This window comes from Myotis myotis, unplaced genomic scaffold (genome assembly GCF_014108235.1).
Source record: "Myotis myotis isolate mMyoMyo1 unplaced genomic scaffold, mMyoMyo1.p scaffold_m19_p_9, whole genome shotgun sequence".
NCBI lineage: Eukaryota > Metazoa > Chordata > Mammalia > Chiroptera > Vespertilionidae > Myotis > Myotis myotis.
The window spans coordinates 38,945,892-38,972,422 of NW_023416401.1; the positions used below are offsets into that span (position 1 = coordinate 38,945,892).

Here is a 26,531-nt window from a genome sequence, read left to right on the forward strand (position 1 = left end):
GCAGGAAATGGGCTGTAAAAATTGTACAGTCTCACTTCCCAGTGCCACTGAAATGTGGCCATGGAAGATAAAGACCAAGAAAGAGCCTTCCAGAGTGTGGAGCCAAGAACCACAGAAATTTGTGACAAAGGGTGCTCATCCTTGAGAGCAGAACCAGGATATAATCACAGAACTTCCACTGACAGGCAAAGGATCTTCACAATAACCACCCAGGAAGCTGCTATTATTTAAGGACCTTGACTGCTATGAGACACACATTTTTCATTGAACTTGGGTTCTAATGCAACGTATCTATCTTAGGAGAAGCATTCAGGAATAATTGTTATGGGAAAGAGTGGAGGTATTCACAGACAATGATAGCAGTTAACATTTTACAGTGTGCTAGGCACAATGCATTGCCTTAATTCACATAGTTACTCCCTTAGGTTTGCACTATTATAATGTTATTCTACAGGTGGGGACACTAAGATGGGGTCAAGTAACTTTGTCAAGGTTACATAATAAGTAATTCTTGGAACCAGAATTTAAAAATGTGGGACCTAACTCCAAAGTGGTCACTCTTCATTCTATCAAATTTGATAATCACAGAAATCTGTTGGGCATGATGAAAGATCTATAAACCCTGAAGGTGACACAAGGCATACACACAAATAACCTCAGGGCAAGGGAGTGTGTTATCTAATAAAGAATGCATAGAAATGTTTCAATCTACCAGAATACAGTAGATTACTATCACTAACTTTTAACCTTGTTAGGGACTTTTTTTATTTAACAGTTCCCATTACACCACCTGGCTCACAGTAGGTGCTCAATTAATATTTGTTGAGTGAATGAAGAATGAATGCCAGAGTTTTGTAATATTAGTCTAAGGTCCTTGACCAAGTGTGCCAACTTTGCCCTCACACCTCCAGAGTTTAGTGCATTTAGCACTCAACAAATGGTCCTTGAACTAAAGTGAGAGAAAACCACACTATGGTTTTACTTTACGGCTGCTCATTGTTCTCAGTTTTCTTATCTTTAAAATGGAAGGTGTCCCCTCCCTAACTATACAGACCTTGTGAAGGATTGGGTTTTTCAAAAGATTCTTACCTGCTTTAACCTCTTGTGAGCTTAGGTTATATTCACCAGGTGAACTTGAAATCTCAGGTTTCTATTCACTGTCTTTTCCACATATATGGCCAGCTCCCCTGGTGAGTTTGCTGACATTGGATTCCTTTCCCACACACTTAGCTATACTGCTAATCATCTGCACCTTTCTCTGCTGCAGTTATTGAAAAACCATATCGATTTCATTTACTAAACCTGTATGTAAGCAAGAGCCAGAATTGTGGGAGTATAGGGGCGACTGAGAAAGCCACATTTCTGGCCCTCTCTGGCCCATAAAAATGTTTCTATGTGTTTTAAAGACTGAACAATAGGAATGCAATGGTAAAAAACAAAGCAAAAAAACCCAAACAAACATTTCTGCTCCTTATCTTCACAAGGAACAAAGCGATTAAAAAATGGCACTTGAGTATGTCTTCCCAATGGAAGCTGGAGAGAACCACAAATACCTTACTTTTGCTGGTCTCAACTGAACTATGGCTTCAGTTATTTTCTGGAGATTCCAGACTTCCAGTCAATTCCCTCTGTATCTACAAAAGACGGGGGGGGGGGAGGGGGGGTTGCATTTTGGTTCAAAAAACACATCAAGCAAGACAGGCAAACAAAACATAGTGAGTTAGAGATCATATGAGATCGATTTTAATTAAAAAAGCAGTTTTAAAACTGTAACTGCCAACACTACGGTAACAATAGCATGCTAACCAACCCGCGGGGGGACTGGGCGCCAAGGCTTCCCGGGGCTCTACCTGCTGAGCTTCCTGGGGCTCTACTTGCTGAGCTACCCGGGCCTCTATTTGCCTCAAAGGCACTAAAACCAGATAAACTTTACCTAGACTCTCCCACCACACCTAGCATGGAGCTGCTGATTCTAGGGTGTGGGCAATCCAGGGAAGAAAGGAGTCCAGTCGCCTGTCTGGCAACAATGACAGTTTGAAAAAATGGAGCTACATTTCTAGTAAGAAAAACCGCCAGCTGTGAAAAGGGGAGCTAAACCTGTCACTCTCGGGCCCTGGCACCTCTCCTCTGGGGAACGTTTGTCCCTTCCTCACCCGTCAGGGCCCAGGGTCCCCTGGAAGTGGCTGCCTGGGGCGGAGGATTCCTTTTGGTTCTAAAGTTCGGGACGAGCCGGGCCGGCGAGCTCACCCCGGAGGTGCAAAAGTGGGCTCTGGCCGGAGCTCCCGGGGCTGGTTGGTTTTGTCCGCGTACTGCCCCTGCCCTCTCCCTTCCTGCAAAAGGCCAAGGGTTTTTGACCCACCATTGCCCAGGCGGAGTTCACGCTTGGGGCCCTTTAGCCGCCGTCCTCTAGACGGAGAAAGCAATCGCGCAGTGAGGCGTGAGCACTGAATAAACGCGGAATCAGAGAGAAAAAAATGTTGTTCTTGGCTGCGCGCGTCGGCCGCACCGGGGGGCAACCTTCCTTCCAGAAGACCCCTCCACGCTCGCCGAGGCCACACCCATCATCGGTGCCGGGGAGTTAGGAAACCGAGGCGTGAAAATGGAGGGGGTGGGTAAGGCAACGTGCGCCCAGGACACTCGAGGGCAGGGTGGCCCTAGAGGCCACGCGCGGGGCGCGGAGGCGGCAGGAGACCGACAGGCGGGGCGGGGGCGGAGGTGCGGGGGTCCGGGCGGCGGCGGTTCTGGGGCAGCGGGAGGGGCAGCACCTGAGGAATCCGCCTCCGGCCGCGGTGGCCGCCGCCTCGCTCCGCCCCGGGGAACTGAGCGCGCGACCTGCGCGCCTGCCCGCGAGACGCCAGCCACCGGCGGCGCTAGCACCTCGGCGGAGGGCGGCCGCGGCGAGCGGAGGCGCAGCGCTGGGACCCGGACTGGGGGTGGGGAGACGATCCCCGGCCGAGGCGAGGGCCACCCCCTGGTCCTCTGCCCTCGCGCCACTCCACGGCCAGGTGAGCGGCTGCGGGGACGCTGGGCGCCGGCCGGGCGGCGGGAGGTGAGAGGTCGCCAGCCGGGCGCGAGCGCACGCCTCTGCGGGGCCGGGGCTGCCCGGTGGCGGGCGGCGGACACAGCCTGCGCGGGGCAGCGAGCTCGGCGGCGGACTTCTTGTGGGGAGGAGGACTGGGAGGGCGGCGCGGGGCTGGGCGCGCGAGCGTGTGTGCATGGCGAGGGCAGGCGCCGGTGCCGTCCGGACCCGAACCCGTTCTCCCCGGCGCCTCGCGTCCGCTCCGGGGAGGACCCAGCCCGGGCGGTGCGCGCCCTGAGGCCGGAGGCCTGTCACCCCAGCCCTCTTCGCGCCTTTGTGGCGGGAGCCAGAAGCCCGAGCGTGGGATAGGGAGGCGGCAGCGCGGCGGGCGGGCAGCGCGGAGCGGAGGTGGCGAGGGGCGCGCCCCGCCGGCCCCCAGAGCTCCGGGGCCGCGAGGGGCTCTCGGGGGCTAGTGGGCGGCAGGGCGGGCGGCGCGGAGGCGGCTGCAAGAGGCTGCGGAGCGCTCAGCTGGGGGAAGTGGAGAGCGTCCAGCGGTGGCCGGGCGTCTGCTCGCGTCCCTGGGTCTCTGGGCTCCTCACTAAATGTCACTTGGTCACGAGCGCGCGCGCGTCTCCGGCCATCGCGTCCGTTCCGCGGTGAGTGGGGAAGGACCACTCGCTCACTGCTCTTCTGCGCGAGACACAAAGGGCTGTGTTGACAGCTGACCCTGACACAGTAGGCAGCCCGGTGAGGTGTGTGCCCTGGCCGGGCGAGGGTGTCACGATGAGGCGGTTTGCTGAAGTCAGGCCGTTCCCTCGGTCGCTCTCCGGAGCCCCATGAAAAGAGATGCTGTACGGATTCAGCTCCTGGGCTGTCTCGGTGACACGGAGCCCACGTGAGCGCCAGGACCGGTGCATCTGCACGGGAACTGCTGCTGAGGCGGACGGAGCCCGGAGGAACTCAGTCACGTTCCTCTCCTCTAGGGAAGGGACTGCTTCAAGGTCTGTACGCACCGCACCCGGCCCCCTGGCCCCTGTGCACAAGATAGAAACCAAATTTTAATTTCTACTTTTCACACCTTTAGAATCGCCCTCTCCCACCCCCCACCAACTATGGGAAATCCTACATACATCTCTTTTTCAAACCCAACCATTTACCTATGGGGAAGAGGTTTTCCGCAAAAGGTTTCTGAATTAAATGGCCCCTCGACACATTTTCTTATACTTTAAATCCTGGAATTCTGCTTTGAATTTTGTGACTGTGTTGGTTCTTTTTTTTTTTTTCTCCTTGTTGAATATATCTATGGGGTTTTACAAACAGCAATACTGGAAACTTATTTAAAAGAGAAAATTTAAAAATAATTGTTTTATTGAAAATATTTAGTAATAGAATTGTACGCATGTGTTTAAAGGGAAATTTTTAATTAGTGTACATTGCAAAGCAATATGCATAGAGTAACAATTTCTAACTGTGTAAAGTAAGCTCTCTCCCACCCCATACTCCCAACGCCCTACACCCTCCCCCCCCCCCACCCCCCAGGTCACTGTTGTCAATTTCTTGTATATCCTTCCATGAGCTTCCTATTAAAATGGAATTACATTATGGAAATAAAAGAAGAAAGGAACTGAATGTAATTAAAGAATGAATTATGTATCAATGGTGATAGCTATTAATTTGATATTCACTCATGATGACATTAGAACCTTTTATTTGGCCTAGGGAAGACTTATTACAGCTGAAGACCAGTTGGAGTACTAAACTTCTTAGAGCAAGTATCCATGAGAAAGCAGAACTATTCCGCTATTACCCCACCTGCACCCCCATCACCGGTTGTTTTTATAGCCTTCCTTGACTTTTTTTCTCCATTTTGGAACTCTTTATCAAGTAGAGAATGAGAACAATAAGTTTATTTTGTCTGGTGCCATATATATCTGAAGACATTGGAAGGACATATGCATACTTTTGTTAATATGACTTACTATAAAAATTTTAATGGTAAGAGAAATATGAAGGCCAAGTTTAAGACGTTAGTTCACATCTTCTAGTTGCAAGTCTGGGTTTGCTCTAGCTAAATGAGGTCACTTTCTTAGAAATGCTTTTGTTTCCCCCTCAATTAAAGGAATTGAACTATGGGGCCTATAAGGGTCCTTCTAACTCCAAGCTTCTCTGATTAAAAAGTTTCTGTAGGTGTCCTAAGACTGCCTGAGGATAACCCAGGTGGACCTGTAGAGTGACAGAATAAATTCCTGAATGGTAGATTCATAAAGAGGAAGTCATAGATGTTTAAATTACATTCCTGCTCTTATGATACTGATATTATTGGAGAACAGCTGCTTTACTTTCCCACACAATGTCTGTTTTTTGCTGAAAGGGGTCAAACCTTGAGCTGAATGGGCCTCCCTGCATCACCTTGTATGGCTCAGGAGAGTGAATTTTCTTCACAGCTCACGGTATCATTTTGGGGGAAATTACTCTTCCCAGCATCTTACTTTTCTTTTTTTGTTAAAGTGGTAGTAAAGTTCATGTGTCTACTTCAAAGGGACTTGATGTGACTTAATTAGTAATTCTCAAAGGTATTTAGAAAATGAATATCCCTTATAGCTAAGATATTTTAGTTACTTTTATACTTATTCACTTAGAGATAATGTTATTAGTAGAAAACTTTTCTCATCTCTAAAATACCTGCAACCTTTGGGCTAATGATTCCTGGATGGGCACAGGGAGCTGAGGAGTCATTGCAAGGTTATGACAGTAAAAAAATTAGCTTATTTTAGTCATTGTGTATGATCTCAATTAAGGGATTTCAAAAGAATGCTGTAAGTGGTGATTGCAAATATCATTGATGTTAGGAAGATCTCATACTTTAAATCTTATGTAATTATTAAGTATTATGTAATTATTTTGAATAAGTCTGTAATATAAATAAATTATAGTGAAGTTTTAGAAATTGTTATTACAACTAGAAATTGTTTAGAACTGGCATAGATTTGTAGGGGTACTTAGAGTAATCTTGATTGACAAAATTCACAAAAACCAAATAAAATTAAGTACTAATAGCGAAATCCTTCTAAAATGGAATAGTTTTTATTTTTTCAGTTTTCTTCCTAGTCTTGCCACATGAACATACATTTTTACAGATGTCTTATCATATTGCAGATACATTTTTACACTGATTTTTCATAAACATTTTGCTATAATTCACTTCCTATTATTTGTAATTAGTTTGTCATACCATAATTTATTAGCCCTTCCTCTATTTTAAGATTCCCCCTCCCAGTATTTAAAAAATATATGATGCCCATCCTCATGAATGTAACCTTCTTCTTACTCTTTTTAAAAACTTCCTTAGGATTGTTCAGTATAGTGTAGCTGTAATTGGGTGGGCTTTAAAATAAAGATTCAGGGTCCAGAAACCTAGCTCCATCACTTATGGGCAATACTAGGCCAGTAACTTATGTTCTCAGAGCTTTCTAACCTGTAAAATGGGTATAGTAATAACTCTGTAAAGTTGTTAAAATAAAAAGCTGCAATACACGACAACACATATACTAGTGAATGTTAGCTCTTATTTTTATTAGGAATTTTTCTGATTTCTGATAATCACCAACTTACTTTCCAAAAGGATTATATAAATTTATACCTCATTAACAATCTGTGTGTGTGCTTGTTACTTTAAAACATTTATATTATTGTTACTAATTTATGTAGCCAGTGTAAAATTGTATCCCTTTGTTTTGATTTGTGTTTCTTTGGTCTTGTGAGAAGTGAGAGGAACTTTTTTCAGCAGTATTGCTACAGTTTTCTACATGGATTGGCAGATGCTTCATCACCTCAGTCATTTTGAACTAATCTATAAGATGGGCAGACAGGACAGTTACAGAATCAAATTTTCTAAAAGATTCTTTCAAGTTAATTATAGTTTTGTGTTCTCAGTCTATAGTAATTTTTATTATTATTTTTAATCTTAGAAAAGCAGCTGTTAAAATTAATAAGGAATATTTAACAATTCTATTTAAGTGGAGATGAAACCCTCTCTTTTTTCTTTTGAAGGGCTGATTTATAATTAGCATGATTGTGATCACAATCTCGTGGATTTTTACGAGGAATGCTTCTCAAAACTTGGGGGAAAAGCAGAGAAAAAGTTGCATGATTCCTAATCATGTTATCTTTTGGCTACGAATGAATGATGAAGTTATGCCCTCTGACTTGCGTTCATATATAGTCAAGGTAATTTAGACTCCACAAAAGCACGCCCTTGTAACTTCTGGAGCTCCAGCAGCCCTGATGTTTCTGGCAAACACACACCCAACATGGATAACAGCAGCTCTTTGTGCGGCTGAGCCCCAGGAGGGCTCCCTAGCGTGTACTCTTCCTTCCCTCCCATTCTTGACTGACTGGTGATAGCAGCTCCTCCAAGTCCAGATGTGAGGCTCCCACAGAGACTCCTCTCTTCTCCCCAACTCTGTATTTACCCCCACTCCCCACCCCCTGAGCATATTTGCTTTTGACTTATGTTATAGAGATTCCACTACCTTTTCAAGGTTGTGGTTTCAGATTTTATTTTTAATCTTTTTCTATGTCGGATGAATGTCCCTATCGTAGAGACTATAGGCATGATTAGCATATAGATTAACATGTAATCGGCGTTGGATAAATGTTTGTTGCTGTGAACCATAGATGATGTGGTCTTCTGTGTTACTGGGCATGGTTCTACTGTTATGGAACCAGTCTGGAGAAGCAAGCCCCAGTTGTGCATTGCATTGCCTATATTACAAGGTTAGGAGTTAGGAAACCTGTTTGTTCTGGCTCTTTTAGCTTCTTGCGTGTTTAGGGGAGATTCTTGACTCCGATACCTTACTTTTCTTCTGTAAAATCTGATTAACAATTACTGCCCTATTTATTAACCTTCAGCACAGGATTGTTGTGAAAATAAAGTGAAATTATAAATGTGGACATGTTTTGGAAAATTTATATTATCTTGTCAAAATTATACATTATCACTCCATTTCCAGGAGTGTCCATATTCTTGAGAAAATCTCATCTCATTGTGAAGCTGTACTTGGAGTTTGGGATTAGATAAAAATTATTGAGGCCCAATCCAACCTATTCAATCAGAAACTTTGGGGTTGGGGCCTACAGGCCTGCATTTTAACAGCCCTTCTAATGCTGAACCACTGCTTGAGAGGGTAGGAAATAACAACCACGAGAAAAGTATTCTTCTGCTAGTTGAATATTAGTTATAAAATCATCCCGACATATCACAGCATCACTTTTGAATGCTAAGTATGAAATTAAAGTTAACTATTCTTATTAGCTGCTGTTTGTCTATATATATATATATATTTATTTCAGAGAGGAAGGGAGAGGGAGAGATAAAAACATCAGTGATGAGAGAAAATCATTGATTGGCTGCCTTCTGAAGCCCCCTACTGGGGATTGAGCCCACAACCCAGGCATGTGTCCTGAGCGGGAATCGAACCCTCTTGGTTCATAGGTCGACGCTCAACCACTGAGCTACACCGGCCAGGCTGCTGTTTGTCTTTTAATCTCTCGAGATTTAATTCAGAGTAGGAATTATAAACTGGGTTGCTTGTAGGGGCCAAGCAGGTATTCTGAGTGAGTGAAGCAGGAATCCCTTCAAAATAAGAAGGGATGATAAGTTCTGGTGGACAAGAAAGTCTGAAGGTGGCAGATTTCTAAGACTCCACTGATTTATGCCCGATGGTAGCGTGGGTCACTGTTGCCAGATTACTTGATTTTGCAACTGGAAGTTTGTATTTTTATATGAATTTAAATGTTGACAATAAATTTTAAAGAAAACATATGGGCCCAATAAAGCAAATCTGCCTTTCAATTAATTAACATGGGTGAGAATATTTGCATTTGAATGAGTATGACAAACAAAGCAACCTTGCTCAACATTATTAATAAAGAAATACATATTAATAAAGAAATGCGTTTTTCAACCTCCAGGTTATAAAGATTCAATCCTATATAATAAAAGCCTAATATGCAAAATGTCCCCTCGACCCGGAGTTCGACCACTCGCTATGACATGCGCTGACCACCAGAGGGTGGCGGGAAACATGGCGGGCGTCGGCAATGTGGCGCTGGCAGTGGGCAGCAGTGGAAGCGCTGCTGGCCCCGATGAGAGCGGGACCACAGCGGGATGGTGGAGCAGGTGAGCGGGCAGCACCAGGCCAAGGTGGGTGCGAGTGGGGCCTGATCGCTCTGCTGATGGACCCACAGATGGCAACCAGCAGTGGCAGGGGACGGGGCCGCCGCCCAGCTCCCAGGCGCTGAGGGAGCCGGGCGGGGGCCTGATGACTCAGGCAGAGCGGGGTGCACGGGGGCCCAGGTACTGCCCAGGGCCCAGAGGTTAGCTGGGACCTGCCCTTCCATGCCAGACACTCACACTTGGATCACCGGCTTAGACCTAGGGACTGCACCCGTGCATGAATTTTGTGCACCGGGCCTCTAGTAGACTGATAATATCTAGTGTTGGCAACGGGGTAAAGAAATGGTTATTGTTATACACTATAGAATGAAGGCAAATAATTACAACTTTTCTGGAGATCAATTTGGCATCAGTTATCAAAACTTTAAATATCTATACCTGCCCTGTTCAATGTGGTAGTGCCTTGCTGCATGTGCTATTTAATTTAACATTATATACAACTAAAGATTCAGTTTCTCAGTCGCACTAGTCATATTTCACGTGCTCAACAGCTGCGTGTGGCTGGTGGCTACCATATTGGACTGTGAAGACACAGAGCATTTCCATTATTGGAGAAAGTCCTATTGGACAGCAGTGGTCTAAACTCTTTGACACAGAAATTTCCCTTCTAAGAATTTGTTAGGAAGAAATAATTAGACAAAGCACAAGGGCATATAATGAAAACATCACCTGGAATATCTATAATAATAAAGGGGTAATATGCTAATTAGACCAGACGTCCTTCTGGATGTTCTTCTGGACGACCTTCCAGACCAAGCTGCAGGGCCGAGGCAGGGGAGGTCGCTGCGGTGGGCAGGGGCCGAGGCCGAGGCTGAGGTGGCCACTGTGGCAGTGGGGGCTGAGGCAGCTGCTGCGGCAACGAGGGCCAAGCCCCTTAAACAAATTTCATGCATCGGGCCTCTAGTTATTTATAAGAGTAAAAGAATCACAAAGAAGCCAAATATCATGTGTTTTTTTTAAAAAATTAGGTTTTAGTAAATATCCATGATATATTGTTAAGTAAAAATATCCTTACTGTAGAGTCATTTTATTTATTTGAGTAGATAGCTTAGGTACTAGAGAATAGGAGAACAATTTTTCTCTCTGACAGATACATATGACAAAGCTTTCCCTTTTTAGCCTTCAGCTGTTCTCATATAGAATAAAAGGTTGATTTTCACCAGTGAGCAGATGCACGTGAAAGTCCTAAAAGGGGATGTCAAAAGTGAGATGGTAGTTGAGATTTTCTGCAAGGTGTCACTGACGAGTGACACCTGAGTGAAGACCTGAGGGCTGAAAGGGACCTGAACCATTGGAAGTTCAGAGGAAGAGCATTCTTGGCTGTTGTGAGGGGTGTAGCTAGGAGGCCCCTGCCGCAGTTGAAGAGCAGAGGCAAGTGACAGAGTGAGTGGGGATTAGCTCAGAGAGGTAATCTAGATCTTATGACTTCAAAATTCTTTGTCCTCTCTAGTATACCACACTCTTCAGATTCTTTGGTTAATCAGTTTGTAAATAGATCAGACATCTTTAAATTCACTGTTTTTCAGTGTGACCTTTCAACACCTGCCTTATTTGCTTGGGGTGCTGGTAAATGCAGATTATTGGTCTCTTGAGCTGCTGAATAAGAGATTTTGGGGTGGGACCCTGGATTGTGCATTTTAACAATCTTCCCAGGTGATTTTATGGACACAGAAGTCTTAAAAATACTCCTTAGGTTTGTCATTCTGTAAGCTTAGTTTTTATAGAGCAGGTGTGCCTAAAATTGCCTGTAGAAGTCACAATGTGAAGAGAAGATACTAGCATAATTGGTGTAATGTCTCATTTCTTTCTTGGATCTTAAATTGATTAAATTGACACTACTTATAGTAAAGTTTTTGTATATACCTCTATTAGCGTATTCAGGGAACTCTAAGACTATTACCATAATTCTTAGCCACGTCAGAGGATTGAGGAATCTTTTCACTTGAGGGTTCTGTCTCTCCCTCACCCAGTCTGTTCTGTTTTTTGGAAAGAACAACTTTAAATTTATTTGATATTTTATCATGTTTTCTTTTCTTCTTCTTCTTCTTCTTCTTCTTCTTCTTCTTCTTCTCTCTCTCTCTCTCTCTATATATGTGTGTATATATATATATACACACACACACACTCATATGTATATATGTGTGTATATATATATATATATATTATTGATTTTTTACAGAGAGGAAGGGAGAGGGATAGAGAGTTAGAAACATCGATGAGCGAAACATCAATCAGCTGCCTCCTGCACACCCCCTACCAGGGATGTGCCCGCAACCAAGGTACATGCCCTTGACCGGAATCGAACCTGGGACCCTTCAGTCTGCAGGCCGATGCTCTATCCACTGAGCCAAACCGGTTAGGGCGAGATTGTTGCATTTTAGAGCTGTAGATCAATCCACCTTGAGAGGAAAACAATGCGCCGCAGGGTTTACTTGACTTCTCAAGGTCACCCAGCTAGTCCTGCATGCTTCCTGGTTTGCCATGTTGTTCGTCAGTCTAATATCTTCAATTGTAGCTAATACAGAGAAATAATATTTCAATAATTTTTCATTTTCAAAAAAAGTATTAAATATAAAACATTTAGAGAAACTATGTGTTCTGTATTTTGTTTAGATTTTAAGTAGAAATAACATATGAAAACAATATATAAAATCAGAGAAGAAACATCACTGATAATCAATCCTATAATCCTTACAAAAGGAGCTGTTTCCCCAGTTTTGCTTCGAGTATCTATATGCTTTAATGATTTTACATAATAGTAATGTTTCTCTAATTTTCCCAAAATCTTTAGTAACTTTGGCTTTTAGGCCTTTTAATAATGCTGTTCTGCTGCACTCTCCCTTTTCTTTCTTATGACTTTTTAAAAATGAATGCCATTTTTAAGCCTTAAACATTGCTTCATCTGAGTCTCCAACCTTAATGAAATGCCTTCAATAGGTACCATTTGCCTACATCAGCATATCCCAGAGAGTGTTACCCTAAACATTAGTATCCTGGTATAGTGCTGTCAGCTGTAGGGAATAGAAAAAAAATTAGAAATGTTAAACACTAATGAGTTAATTATATCCCCAAAGTGTCTGAGGGGGAATGGGAGAGCACAGTTCTTGAGTTAATTCAGGTGTCACCAAGGACCCAGGTTCGTTTAGTCCTTCTCTGTCATCCTCAGCTTGTTGGTGTTTGTCTTTCATCCCAACATGTCAGCACTCCCAAGCCTCACAAAGTTTTGACTAGAGTCAGAAAAAGGTTATTTTTATTTAGGCTAAATAGTTTTTTGTGTGTTTTGTGTGTTTATTTTTGTTTTGTTTTTTGCTGCCAAAAGCTTTATTGTTTCATTTGGTCCAATGCATGGGAGAAGGCTTCAGGGTGGTTAAAAGAATGTCTAGTTTTGGGAAGAGGCTCAGGTAAAAGCCAGACACTGGGAGAATGCAGAGGGGCCTCTCAAAGGCCTCTGGGCTCCAAAGGCTCCTAGTTGTACCTGAGGGTGAGCCTGTCAAAGAGATACTCACCCAGCCCAGCCTGGGGCCGGCCAGCCTGCGGATGTTAGTCAGGTGGTCGCCCATCGTCTTGATGAGTTTCACCTTCTCACCCAGGAAGTGGTTCTCCAGGAAGCCATAGGATGAGGGGCTGGACGGGTAGAAACCAGGGCCTGCAGCTCCAAAGGGCCTGGATCAGGTTCCTCTCTAAAGCCAGGGTGGCTGCCATGGCATCCTGAGTTTTGCCCACTGATCCTGGGAAGGCTTCAGCATGTCCTGGAAGAGAATGCAGCCACCTCGCTTGTTTTACAACTTTAAGAGTTGCTCAGCCAGCGCCCTCACATGTCTCCTCCGCCATCTCGCGGAAGAAGTGGCCCACGTCCTGGAGAGCCACATCTGCACCGTGGAAATAGAAGCCCAGAGAGAGGTGGGTGTACTAGTAGAAGGCCTGCAGATGCAGGTTGGCCAAGGCGGTTGACCGCAGCCTCCAGCTCGGTGGAATAATTCTGACAAATTTGGGAGCTCATGGTTGTTCAGCAATAAGGAAGGAGTTAAGGTAGAGAAAAAACCCGGTGTGTTGGCTGGTCCAGGAGGTGGTTCTGAAGGTGGTGATTGGATAAGGCGTAGGAGAGAGGCCGGAGGCTGAAAGAAGGGGCGTCCCTGAGTCTGTTCCGTCCAAACACTGTTGAAGCAAGAGACAGATCCAGGACCGCTGAGGGCACTGCCAGGCTAAACAGTTTTTTAGATGTCCCAAATCTCTGGCCAGAATTTAACACACTGGCATAAGCGGTCACTGACAAGAAAAATGGACATACCATGAGTGATGTAGAGTAATCAAGGCCCACTCTCTTAGGTAAACATGCAAAAACTCTAGAGTTATTACTATTGAAGAAAAAAAGGAAATGGCTGCATTAGGCAGCCCGCAGTGTGTGTCATGAAATCCAGTTCCTTCAAGACTCCTCATAATCTGACCTTATGATAATCTAATACAAAACCTCTATTCTTAACAAGCCAATCAGTTGTCTCTCCTGCCCATCTATATCCTGCTCATGTGCATTTCTATCGATGGCTTGGCTCGTGTTTCTCTTAGAAATATCTTCATATTCTCTAGAGCTGGCTGTGGCTATTTAAATTAAATTAAAGTTAAATAAATTAAAAATTCAGTTCCTCAGATAAACTGATTGCATTTCAAGAGCTTAATGGCCACATGTGGCCGATCATTAAGACTATATAGACTGCATAGGTATAGAATATTTCTACCATTGCAGGAAGTTCTGTTGAGCAGCATTGCGCTGGAGACTCTTGCAAATTATACTATTATTTAACCCAGTTTTTGACAAACTATGGGCCACTTAGAATCAATTGAAAAATGCTATTTAAATTCAGCTTTTGAGGCCTAGGAGTAGGCCTCAGACCACCTTCATGCCCCCAAAAGTTGAAGAACCACTGCTTTGAGGTCTAGTTTATTTCCTTTATGGAAATACTAGAGGTCTGGTGCACAAAAATTTGTGCACTCGGCAGGGGGAGGGGGGTGGTCCCTCAGCCCGGCCTGTGCCCTCTCGCAGTCTGGGACCCCTTGGGGGATGTCCACCTGCTGGCTTAGGCGCACTCCCCAGGGGATCAGGCCTAAGCTGGCAGTCAGACATCCCTCTGACAGCCCGGGAGCCCTCGGGGGATGTCCACTTGCCAGCGGGGAGCAGGCCTAAGCTGCAGTCGGACATCCTTAGCACTGCTGAGGAGGCAGGAGAGGCTCCTGCCACCGTCGCTGTGCTGGCAGCCCTCAGCCTGGCTTGTGGCTGAGCAGAGCTCCCCTGTGGGAGTGCACTGACCACCAGGGGGCAGCTCCTGCATTGAGCATCTGCCCCCTGGTGGTCAGTGTGTGTCATAGTGACCTGTCATTCCCAGTCATTCTGCTGTTAGGGTCAATTTGCATATTACCCTTTTATTATATAGGATAGGATAGAGGCCTGGTGCATGGGTGGGGGCCGGCTGGTTTGTCCTGAAGGGTGTCCCGGATCAGAGTGGGGGTCCTGGTGGGGTGCCTGGCCAGCCTGGGTGAGGGACTGGGGGCCATTTTCAGGCTGGCCAAAGCCCCTTCAAGGTGGGGGGGTCCCGCTGGGGTGCCTGGCCAGCCTGGGTAAGTGGCTGATGGCCATTTTCAGTTTGGCCGCGTCCCCCAGCGACCCAAGCTCCCAGCCTCTCCTTTTTTTTTTTCAGTGCCTCCTTGAGCAGAGCCCAGGGTGGGTTGGAAGCAGGTATCTGGGATTTATTTATCTTCTATAATTGAAACTTTGTAGCCTTGAGTGGAGCCCAGGGCCAGCCAGGGCAGGCAGGAAGCTTGGCTTCCTCCATCTCCAGGGGCAACCCAAGCCTCCTGCTCGCTCCAGCTCCATGGCCACCGACATTTTAGTTGGGGTAATTTGCATACTCACTCCTGATTGGCTGGTGGGTGTAGCGGAGTGGCAGAGTGATGGTTAATTTGCATGGTTCTCTTTTATTAGTGTAGATACTAAATACTGGAGTTTTCATTAATTTTTCCTCCTCTAAACTTCTATAGTACTTATAGTTTATATCACTTTTAGAATTTTATTTTAGAAATCTGTATTTTCTAATTATTTCAGAAAGCATTTTTTTCTGAATATTTGAGTATAAGGCTCTTGAGAGGAAGTACTATAGCATTTTATAGTCTGTACTTTCTAAAATGTCTAATAGAATGTTGAGTGCAGAGTAAATACAAATTACATTTGACAGAATTGATAGCCTATATTTAGTTGGCAGTTCTTTGAAAAATCATAATACTGTGTACAAAATTGGAGATGGATGATGGTAAGGGTATTTCCACAATATTTTTCCTCAATTTCATTTGTTGGAAATAAACCTGAAAATTCTGGTTAGATTGCTAACAAATGTTACATTAAAACATTCCCTATAATGTTTAGATTTGCAGCATTTAAAAAATTGCTATTTTATTTCATTTTTTATTGAATTTATTGGGGTGAGATTGGTTAATAAAATTATATATGTTTCAGGTACTTGGCCTGCTTCCAAATATTGGCTATTGTAAATAATGTTGCAGTGAACATAGGGGTACATATTTTCTTTGGAGTTAGTGTTTTGGGTTTCTATGGATAGATTCTCAGAAGTGGAATTGCTGGGTCATAAGGGAGTCCCATTTTTAACTTTTTGAGGTAGCTCCATACTGCTTTCCACTGCATTCCCACCAACAAGAATTCCTTTTCTCGCCAAAACCGGTTTGGCTCAGTGGATAGAGCGTCGGCCTGCGGACTGAAAGGTCCCAGATTTGATTCCGGTCAAGGGCATGTACCTGGGTTGCGGGCATATCCCCAGTAGGAGATGTGCAGGAGGCAGCTGATCGATGTTTCTCTCTCATCGATATTTCTGACTCTCTATCTCTCTCCCTTCCTCTCTGTAAAAAATCAATAAAATATATTAAAAAAAAAAAAAAAGAATTCCTTTTCTCCACATCCTCACTAACACTTGTTTGCTGATTTACTGATGATAGCCATCTAACGGTTGTGAGGTGATATCTCATTGTGGTTTTAATTTGCATTTTTCTGATGATTAGAAACCGTGAGCATTTTCTCATATGTCTATTGGCCATCTGTGTGTCCTCTTCAGAAAAGTCTATTTAGGTCCTTTGCCCATTTTTTAGTGGGATTGTTTGTTTTTTGGGTGTTGTTTTATAAGTTATTTATAAATTTTGGATATTAACCCCTTATCAGATGTATCATTGGTGAATATGTTCTCCCATTCAATATGTTGTCTTTTTATTTTGTTAATGATTTTCTTTGCTGTGCAAAACCTTTTTAGTTTGCCCGAGCCAGTTTGGCTCAGTGGATAGAGCATTGGCCTGCGGTCTTCAGAAGGGTCCCGGGTTTGATTCTGGTCAAGGGCACATACCCAGGTTTTGGGCTTGATCCCCAGTACGGGGCATGCAGGAGGCAGCCATTCAATGATTCTCTCTTATCATTGATGTTTCTATCTCTCTCCCTCTCCCTTCCTCTCTGAAATCAATAAAAAAAAAATATTTCAAAAAAATTACAAAAAAAAGAGAATAAGCCCCATTTAAAAAAAAAAAAACTAAAAAAACCCAACTTTTTAGTTTGATGTAGTACCATTTGTTTATTTTTTCTTTTGTTTCCCTCACCCAAGGCGATATATCGGAAAAAATGTTGCTGTGAGAAGTGTCCAGGAGTCTACTGCCTATGTTTTCTTCTAGGAGTTTTATGGTTTTGAGTCTAATACTTAAGTCTTTAGTCCATTTTTGTATATGGTTTAAGAAGGATGTTGTTTCTTTTATTTTTATGTATTTGTCCAGTTTTCCCAACACCATTTATTCAATAGACTATCTTTACCCCGTTGTATTGTTTGCCTCCTGTGTCAGATATTAATTGACATAAAGGTGTGGGTTTATTGCTGGACTCTCTGTTCTGTTCCATTGATCTATATGTCTGTTTTTATGCCAGAGCTATGCTGTTTTGATCACTGTGGCCTAGTTTGATTCCTCCAACTTTGTTTTTCTTTCTCAAGATTGTTGTGGTTCCATATAAAGTTTTGGAATATTTGTTCTAATTCTGCCATTGGTATCTAGATAGGAATTGCACTGAATCTATAGATTGCTTTGGGTAGTATGGACATTTTAATGATATTAATTCTTCCTATCCATGAATACATTATATGCTTTGAATTATTTGTATCTTCTTCAGTTTCTTTCTTCAGTAATTTTTTTTTGAGTACAGGTCTTTTACCTCCTTGATTAAATTTATTCCTAGGTATTATTTTTTATACAATTGATTTTTTTAGTTTTCCTTTCTGATCATTATTGGTGTATAAAAATGAAACTAATTTCTGGATATTTATTTTGTATCCTGCTACATTATTGAATTCATTTACTAGTTCTAGTGAATTTTTGGTAGAATCTTAAGGCCCCTATATAGAGTATCATGTCATCTGCAAATAGTGCCAGTTTTACTTTTTCCTTTCCAATTTGGATGCCTTTTATTTCTTACAAGAGGCCCGGTGCACGAGATTCGTGTACTGGTGTGGGGGCGTGGCCTGCAGGTATCGGCCTGCTGTGGGAGCGCTGCTCATCCCAGTCAGCCGAGTTGTGCTCCCGCTGTGGGAACGCACTGACCACCAGGGGGCAGCTCCTGCGTTGAGCGTCAATGACCACCACACCTGGTGGTCATTGCACATCTGGTTTGCTAATATTTTGTTGAGGATTTTAGTATCTGTTCTACAGAGATACTGGCCTATAATTTTCTTTTTCTGTAGTGTCTTTATCTGGTCTGGGTATTAGGTTAGATGGCTATTTTAAAAGTGCTCTGATCTCTTGATTCTCTTGTAGAACATAAACTAATCAAATCTCTGGAGCCTTAGCTGATAGAGAAACTTCCCATTTCAATAGGTTCCTGTTGCAACCTAACTCCCCACATGAATAAGGGTTTATCTCCAGTTAGCTGTTCTACCTACTTTGATGATTTAATAATCACTTGAGAATTGCCGGAGCAGGAGATTAAGGTCTTGGTAATAGTAATATTAGTAGTAATGGTAATATGAGCATCAGCATCTCACTTCAGACTAATGTAAGGAATGTTTCTCTTACATTCTCTTTCACATAATTTCACAAATTGTATCATTTGATGGATGGATGTAAAAACCAACAACTATTTTCTTTGGCAGTCTTATCCTATATAATAAAACCCTAATATGCAAATTGACCAAACAGTGGAACAACCAGTGGAATGACCAATCGCTGTGCTGAGCACTGACCACCAGGAGGCAGACGCTCAACCCCAAGAGGGAAGTGAACTGCAGCGGCGATTGGGGGGCAGTGCCGGCCAGTGGGCGGCACCAGGCCACCAGTCAAGGCGGGTGCCAGTGGGGACCCCCTGATTGCCCCACCCGCCAGTCGCCCCACAGATCATCCCTGATCACTGGCCAGGCCTAGGGACCCTACTCTATATATTGGGAATAGTCTCTTAGATTTAAAAATTAAAACCTGACAAGGCCATTCTAACACTGAAAAAACAGGATGATGCAGTGATGACATGCATGGACTCTGGCTTGCACATTTTGTGGTCAGCCCTGATTCTGACAATTATAACTGTGTGACAAAGCCAATTACTTAACTTCTCTCTGCTTCAGTTTTCCCACCCATAAGATGGGGAAAATAGTACTACTGCCTCAGAAGGATCATGTTATGTACTACTTTTTATAATCAAGGCAAACAAATGTAGCTGCCCACACAACAGCAAGATGCCTTTCACCTGTAGGAAAAGTATGGTCACTGGTGCATGCAGCATCTCGGATTGCGAGAGGGATGTCCAAATGCTGGTTTAGGCCCGATGTCCCCCGAGGGGTTCCTGATTGCGAGAGGACGCAGGCCAGGCTGAGGGACACCCCCCCACACACACCCCCGACCCCTGTGCACGAATTTCATGCCCTGGGCCTCTAGTTACCTTATAATACAAAATCAATCTAATTCATTATTTAAGAAATAAAATCTCTATTGAACAAATAACTATTATCCTCTGAGGCTCTTAACATGTATTTTTACTCTAAGACAGTTGATTCATAATTTGATTTCAGAACAGTCACATTTTTGAGATAAAGATCAATGCACCAAGCACATGGCAAGTATAAAATAGACCCTCAGGAAATGTTAGATCTTTCTCCTTATCAGACTTGCTGAATAACAGTTTTCAGATTTCACCAGAGAGTAGCAATTAGTATTAAATTTTTACCTCCCAACTAATAATACCAAGTTCTTCTTTCTTAAGGAAAGTTGGACCATGTAAAAATCACATTTCACCCCCTTGTTCATATTAATGGAACAATCTAATGCTAGTATTAGATTGTTTCATAGTATTCTTGGTCAAAAGATGTATAAGGAATTGGTTGATGTTGGTACATATTAAATGGACCTGTTGAAGGCTGGAAGTGGGTTGGGTTGTGGCATTTCAGATATTCTAAATGCTTGAGGTTTTCTGGCATCATAAAGACTCCTGAGTCACTGGTATGCGTTATCTCAACTTCTGCCTCCAGAGCAGAAGCTGTGATGGAACCGTATAATAGTAACATGGCATAGTTGCATATCTGGAATTTCAGAGAGAGTGTGTATATATGTCAGAAAATTGTGTACGTACAAAACATAGCCGTTAGTAAACATCAACTTTACAGGTCTTTATGACTCATCTGTGCTTCTTTGCCTGGTCCTTTCCTGCTATTTAATACTTTAATTTATAGCTGGAATTAATAATTTAATCCAATAACTTAATAAAAATTAATATACACTATTTTAGGCATTGTACACACATTATTTCTGATGCTTACAACATCATTGTAAAGTAGGCATTGTGATTCTCTTTTTATAGCTAAGAAAAGTACGCCTCTGAAAAGTTTAAATTTCACAAGAGCCCACAAGTAATAAGTGGAAAAGTCAGAATTTAAACCTAAGGGCTGGTTGATTCCAAAGTCTTGGTTCTTTCCTTTGTGTCATACTCTTGGATACATGTCTTGTAACTCAATTGGATTGTAAGATCTGAATGTCAAGAATTGTATCTTATTCTTTATATTATCCAGCAAGATAACTTGTGACAAATGTTGCTGCTCTTGCTGAAGGTGTTATAGATAGATAGGTACTTTGTCTTTTTTTGCTCACTATCTCCACACCTAGAACAAGTACATAGTTGCCCTTCAGTAAGTATTTTTCAGCGAATGAATGAATGAATGACCTCTGGACCTGTAGGGGCCTGTTAGCTTTCTACCATGCCTGTGGAATCCATCCTTAACCTGGGCCAAACTTCTTTCAGACCTAAACCACTGACTCCAAGGGTGCTGGGAGAAGGGAGGGTAGATGGAACTACATAAGCTTATCACCTCTACTGGAGATACCAAGAGGAGGCCCAGGTCCTTCGGAAGCTAGGTCAATAACATTATCTTTTGAATAAAGGATGTTAACAGGGAAAATAAATCCCAAACAATTCTGTGGCAGAGATGAAAGGAGATGCATTTTTTTTCTTCTTTTTGAGTTTTACAATTGGATGTTTTTGTAATCCTTCATGCATTTTCAGGTCATCATCAAATTTACTTGCTTACAAATTTACTTGTATAATTTAGGTAATGTGGACTTTAAATTTACCAGTAAATATATCTTAGTTAATAAAAATTATTGAAATGCTATATATTTCTAGGATAATACTGTATAGTGGGGTAGAACCATGGAATTGATAGTCTGAAAAAAGTGTTTTGATAAATGTAACGAATTTCTTGTACTGTGTAAATGCTACAATTCATTTTGTTCATTAGATTTTAAATTGATAAGGCTTTCAAAATCAAAACAGTGTGGGCTTACTTTAGATACTGTTACATGAGAAATTACCAGACTCTGTATGGTGTTTACCCTTGGGAAGCTAAAGTTCACGTATTGCAAACAGACACCATAATTCTATCCTAGAGTAAAGTTTGTGTTTAACCTGCACTGATTTTTTAAAGGTCTTTGAAGTGGTAATTGGCAACTGCAATTATAATGTCAAACTGCTTTTCAGTTTTCATTTGGGTAAAAAGTAATTATTGCATCAAATACATTTGTCACTTTTTTTGGAAATCATTTTTCTTTTCATAGTTTTCCTACTGAGCAAGAAGTTTATATCCAGGGGAGTTAATAGAATTCTCCATTGGGCAGAAAATTAACAATAAAAGTCAACTTAAGTCTTTATCAAGTACCTATAATTGGAATGGTGCTGTGGAGAAAGAGAAAGGAAAATAAAGAACTGTCCCTGACGTTGGGGAAGCCTATAATCTAGTTAAAATAACAGTTGTGTGCTGGTGGTTTTGTAGATTTGGATCTAATTTTATTTAAACCACGTTCCTCAAATCATTACTAATGTAGTAAAAGGTTCATATAACATAATATGTAAGGATGTCATTTGTTCTCTTACCATATACCAAAACTATAAAAGTTTTCAGTCGAACTGATATCTAATGGAGACTTAATGTCCATTGCATTTTTTAATCTAGAAGATACTTCTAGCTTTGTTCATGAGGCACTGAATGTAAAATGTGAAGCAGTGCTGGCGATGTTAAGGACATTATGGTATGAGCCTTAGGTTTTTAGTAACACTTCATGTACAGTCAGATATCTATAAATAAAACCAAAAAAATTGTGGCAAGTGTATTTTGAGAGGGGAGTATGGATTTCATCACATTCAACTCAGATCCCTTTTTTGTGTCTTAGAGCAGAGATTAATTATAGTAAATAAGCTCCTTTTGAGACATTCTTTATGTAGTAAATTAAGGGTATAAGAAAATATCATTTAGACAGAAAATTAATGAAAACTTATTTTGACCTGGTGTGTTTAAAGCACATTTACAGTTATATTAGAGTACTTAATTTAATACATTACTCTCTTACTAATGTATATTGATTATATTAGGAAATAATAAACATTTGAAGCATAGATCATAAAGCATTTTCTTATAAATGTAATTCACTCTTTAGACATTTGGATTCTCATCAATTTTTCCTCAGTGAAAGCTATGTACACTCTAATTTGGCCCTTGATATGTTTCTCATTATGTACAATAATAAAAATAAAACTAATTAGTGACATATCTGTCATAAATATGTTGTCTTTTTATAGTTTTTTTCTTTAATTGAATGAAATTAAATTTTCTACCTGAATTGTGAACCATCAGAGAAAGGAAAATAACAAGTGAAGGAAAGAAAAAGAAAAAGAATAAAGGTCTGAAAGGTAACTACAACTCAGCACTTCTACAATAATATTTTAGCTTTGAAGTCTGTTACTTCTTTATCCTAGGGCTTAATAAAGAACCAAGATCATAATTTAGTCTGCTAAATTCTAACTCACTACATTTATGCCATTTATTGTTGATATAGTTTTTGTTTGTATCTTATTTAAAAGCTGTTCTTTAAATTACATGAGAAGTCTCTTCAGAGTTGACTTTTGTTAATAAAATTCTGTTTCGACCTGTTTAGAGACATGATTCCCTTAACTCTTATATTTAGTTAAACCATTAGCATATAAATCCTATTGCAATAATGTATAAATAAAACTGACTGATTAAAAATAATTGTGTAGTCACAATTTTCTCTCTCCTAAGAATTAGAGATTTAAATCTCTGAAAACACTAATGTGTGTGGGATGGTTATGATAGTCCAGCTGCCTTTGTGTGTGTTTCATTCAAATGTAAATTTATCTTAAAGACTCTAAAGATGAGCTCAGAAGGTAGGGAATTTTAATTTGAATAGTCATTTTCTTCTTTTTCATGAACATTGAAATAAAATCCTATTTTACACTAAAGGAAAAAAAAATGTTAAACAGCCAGTATTGAACTGCCTTATTTTAAAAATTCTTAATGGATTATTAATTTTTTTCACATTAGCACTTTTTCTAAGATTTAATTATATTAAAAGAAAATGTATATGCTATAACCACAGTTCACCAATTTCCAGTATGATGCTGAGTATTATTTGTCATGCTAGGTAAAGGAAATCAGTAGTAGAAATGAGGTTGTAGAAATAAACTTCAAATAATTACATTTGAGATGTTAAAAAAATGTTGAAGTTAGCAGAAGCACACTGACATATGTATCTCACCCACACCCACCTACCCAGTATATATTTAGACCATATTTTAAACCAGTGCTTAAAACTTAGTCTGGTACTGCGAATATAAATCAACTTCCAGAAATAATTTCTGAGGACAAGTTTTTGAAAACGTACCCACTTATCACTATTCCCTTTAAGACAGAAGGTCAAGATTCAAAGCTCTGTAATTTGGCTTCATTTTATATTCTCTTGTTGGCATTGTATAAGCTACCATGAATGTTCTCTTAAGGGATGTTACCTTGTGTTGACTTTAGCAGCTTTTTCTACTTCCCTACAATAAAACAGACCATTTGTGCAAGTTGATTGCATATTTTGAAGTCATTTTTGTCTTTAGCCATTGAATTACCAGCCTGTGATTATCTTGTGTAAAATAAACAAACAAATAGACAAAAATCTCTTTGATCTACCCTAACCTTTCTATATGTAAATTTTGGAAAAGTGGCTTGCAGCATGCCAATAAAATGTACTCCTGCATTGACGTTTGCAAAGTAATTATTAAAGGGATTGTAAAATTTACTAAAGGAATTGCTATTTGTTGTTTGATAAAATTTACTTTGGTCACGTAATGTAAATATTTCCCAAGCAACAGCTATAGAGTCAAGGGTTCTCTTCAAAGAAAAGACCTTTGTTTAATCTAAATATCTTTCTTGTATACAGCTAGGAAAAGTAAAGGAGTGCTTTCCGAATACATTTATTGAGAGATCCTGAGTTTTTATTTACGACATTCTTTACTATGTATGTTTCCATAGAGTGCTTACAGATTTTAAGATGTAATTCTGCATGTTTTGCTTTAATTTATAGTTGCTGTTTAGAATTTAAAACTGAGTTTAATAGTACCCAGTAGGGATGTGCAGTATGTATTTAAAGCAGTATCCGGATTTATAGGTTCTGTGATATGAGGGCAGACTCATTGGTTTATAAGCAAAATCAGTGCTTTCTTTTGCTGGTAGCTCATCGTTGGTGAAAAGTGTTTCTGGATTAAAAACCACAAGGCCCTTTGTAAGGTGATGGCCCAGGAGTTAACACGTAGAAAATGAGTGTAATAAATCAGTTTTCTCTGGGTTCATTTCCATTTTGTGTCATGGTGTAAGGTAAAGCAATAGATGAGAACAAATTAATATAAATATTTTAAATCATTCCACCTGGTAAAACTCCAAGTCATGCCTAAGAAGCAGACATTGCGTTTTTAGAGGTATTTTTCTTTTAATAGCTGCTGCATAGCAGTTTTCTCAGTAAATTAGATGGTGTTGAGGTGGCGGGTGTAAGTAACTGTAAAAAGTTTATACCTTACACTCAAGGTTATTACCTGGTAATCAAAAATGCTGTCTGAATTCATTTTTGTAGTGCCAGGGAGAGTGGGTGGTGGGGAGAATGAAACTTGAATCTGTGGCCATCTGGCCCAGATTTGGCTGATTTCCTTTGCACTGCCCTTTGTTTCAGCCAGACAATGGGTTGTCCCTTTACAGATAAGAACTCTGTTGGTGACTTTGTGCTGACCCAGCAGGTTTGGTTTGGGATTTCAAGCATGGACTCATAATGAAGGGTTTTCCGCTGTCCTAATATCACTATCCTTATCTTCATCTAGTGGTTCTCAACCTTCCTAATGCCGCGACCCTTTAATACAGTTCCTCATGTTGTGGTGACCCCCAACCATAAAATTATTTTCGTTGCTACTTCATAACTGTAATTTTGCTACTGTTATGAATGCTAATGTAAATATCTGATATGCAGGATATATTTTCATTGTTTGCGACCCACAGGTTGAGAACCGCTGGAAATATCCTTAAGGTTCTCTTCTATAATTTAATAGTATGGTGGGATTGCAGACAAGTCAAATAAAATAATTGGGAATGTAGCTTTCAGGTTTGATATTACCTATCTCAAACTTTGAAAATTTCCTTGTCCTTAGTTTCCAAAATTAATATCTCCCTGATTGTGATTTTTGATGAAATTTGTTATAGACGCCTCTATGTCTGAACTTGAATTTTCCACTCAAATCTTTGATGATTTAAATTGAGTGTTGTCCTAAATGTAGGCTAGGTTTTTATAATGTGGTTATGTAACATTAAGATTTCTGTGACATCTGCTGCCATATGTCTGAAAATTACATCTTAAGGTGTTAGAGCTATTTTCCTTACTTTAAATGCTGTATCTTCATCATGAGACTGTTGGAAAAATAATTATTGAGCAGAAGCAGGGATCTTTGTTGCCCACCATTCTAAGTAAGCCAACCATGAGGTTTTGTAGGTTATCTCAGAAGCAGAAGAGATCAGTGTGGTTAAATGTCACTTTTCCGGAAGAAAAGAGGAAGTTTCAATGCTGCCATCTTACTGTGTGGCAAAGAAACGTAAAAATAATTATTTTCACTGCTGAAGTTTTAGGAGGATCATTGGCTGTTTAAGTTAACCTTTTAGTTTAACCCTTCTCTTTACATCTGAATTGCCATCTCACACTCCAATACAGAATTTTCTCCGGACAACTTTTTCTGAAACCACTTATAACTTTGAAAGCAAGCATCTGATCACAATAGATTGCTTTGAGATCTGCTGTTGTAATTCCTTTTTGTAGATAAAGGAATGTTCTTTAGGTAGAATCAAGGGGACTGATCATAAGAAAAAAGCTTCTTAATAGTTCTACCAGGACCTACCAGTGAGTATGTAGCAGATGGGACCACACAGCACAGTTCAGTCATTTGATGTAATTACTTTTAGGTATGTGTGCCGTGAAAGTGAATGACAACAAGCGGCACAAAATCTTCGTTTGCATCCATTTGGGGCATGGCCTATTCATATATGTTGCTCCCTTTCTCGTTCAGATCTCTTTAATGGACTGCTTGCTCTATTTGATGGTAATAGGGCCTCAGAATTAACTGTTTGGTTTAAATGCATGGGTGGTTTGGAATATGAGGATGTCACATGTGTTAATTGGAATCAGATATTTAGATTTACAGAACTGGTTAGTCAAAATTGTAGAATAGACAGAGGTTAAAAACTACAGTGACAACACCCCCACCAAGACAAGTTCTACTTTCCTTTCCTCCCAGCTTTAGTCAGAGACTAGTTCAGGGAACTAGTTGAGGTAGAGGGGAAGGTCTTACTCTTTTCTGCCCTCCCCCTCCTGTTCACCCTTACTCACCCACCCCATCCC

The 26,531-nt window shown here is 41.2% G+C and overlaps 1 protein-coding gene across 1 annotated transcript in view; it reads left to right on the forward strand.

Moving 5' to 3' along the window:
* Positions 1–2,824: 2,824 nt before the first annotated feature.
* GREB1L (GREB1 like retinoic acid receptor coactivator) overlaps positions 2,825–26,531 on the forward strand; it is a 235,760-nt gene continuing 212,053 nt past the window's right edge. Inside the window, exon 1 of the mRNA XM_036322498.1 lies at positions 2,825–3,005. The gene's annotated coding sequence lies outside the window, so the exon portion shown is untranslated. The remainder of the gene's footprint in view (positions 3,006–26,531) is intronic.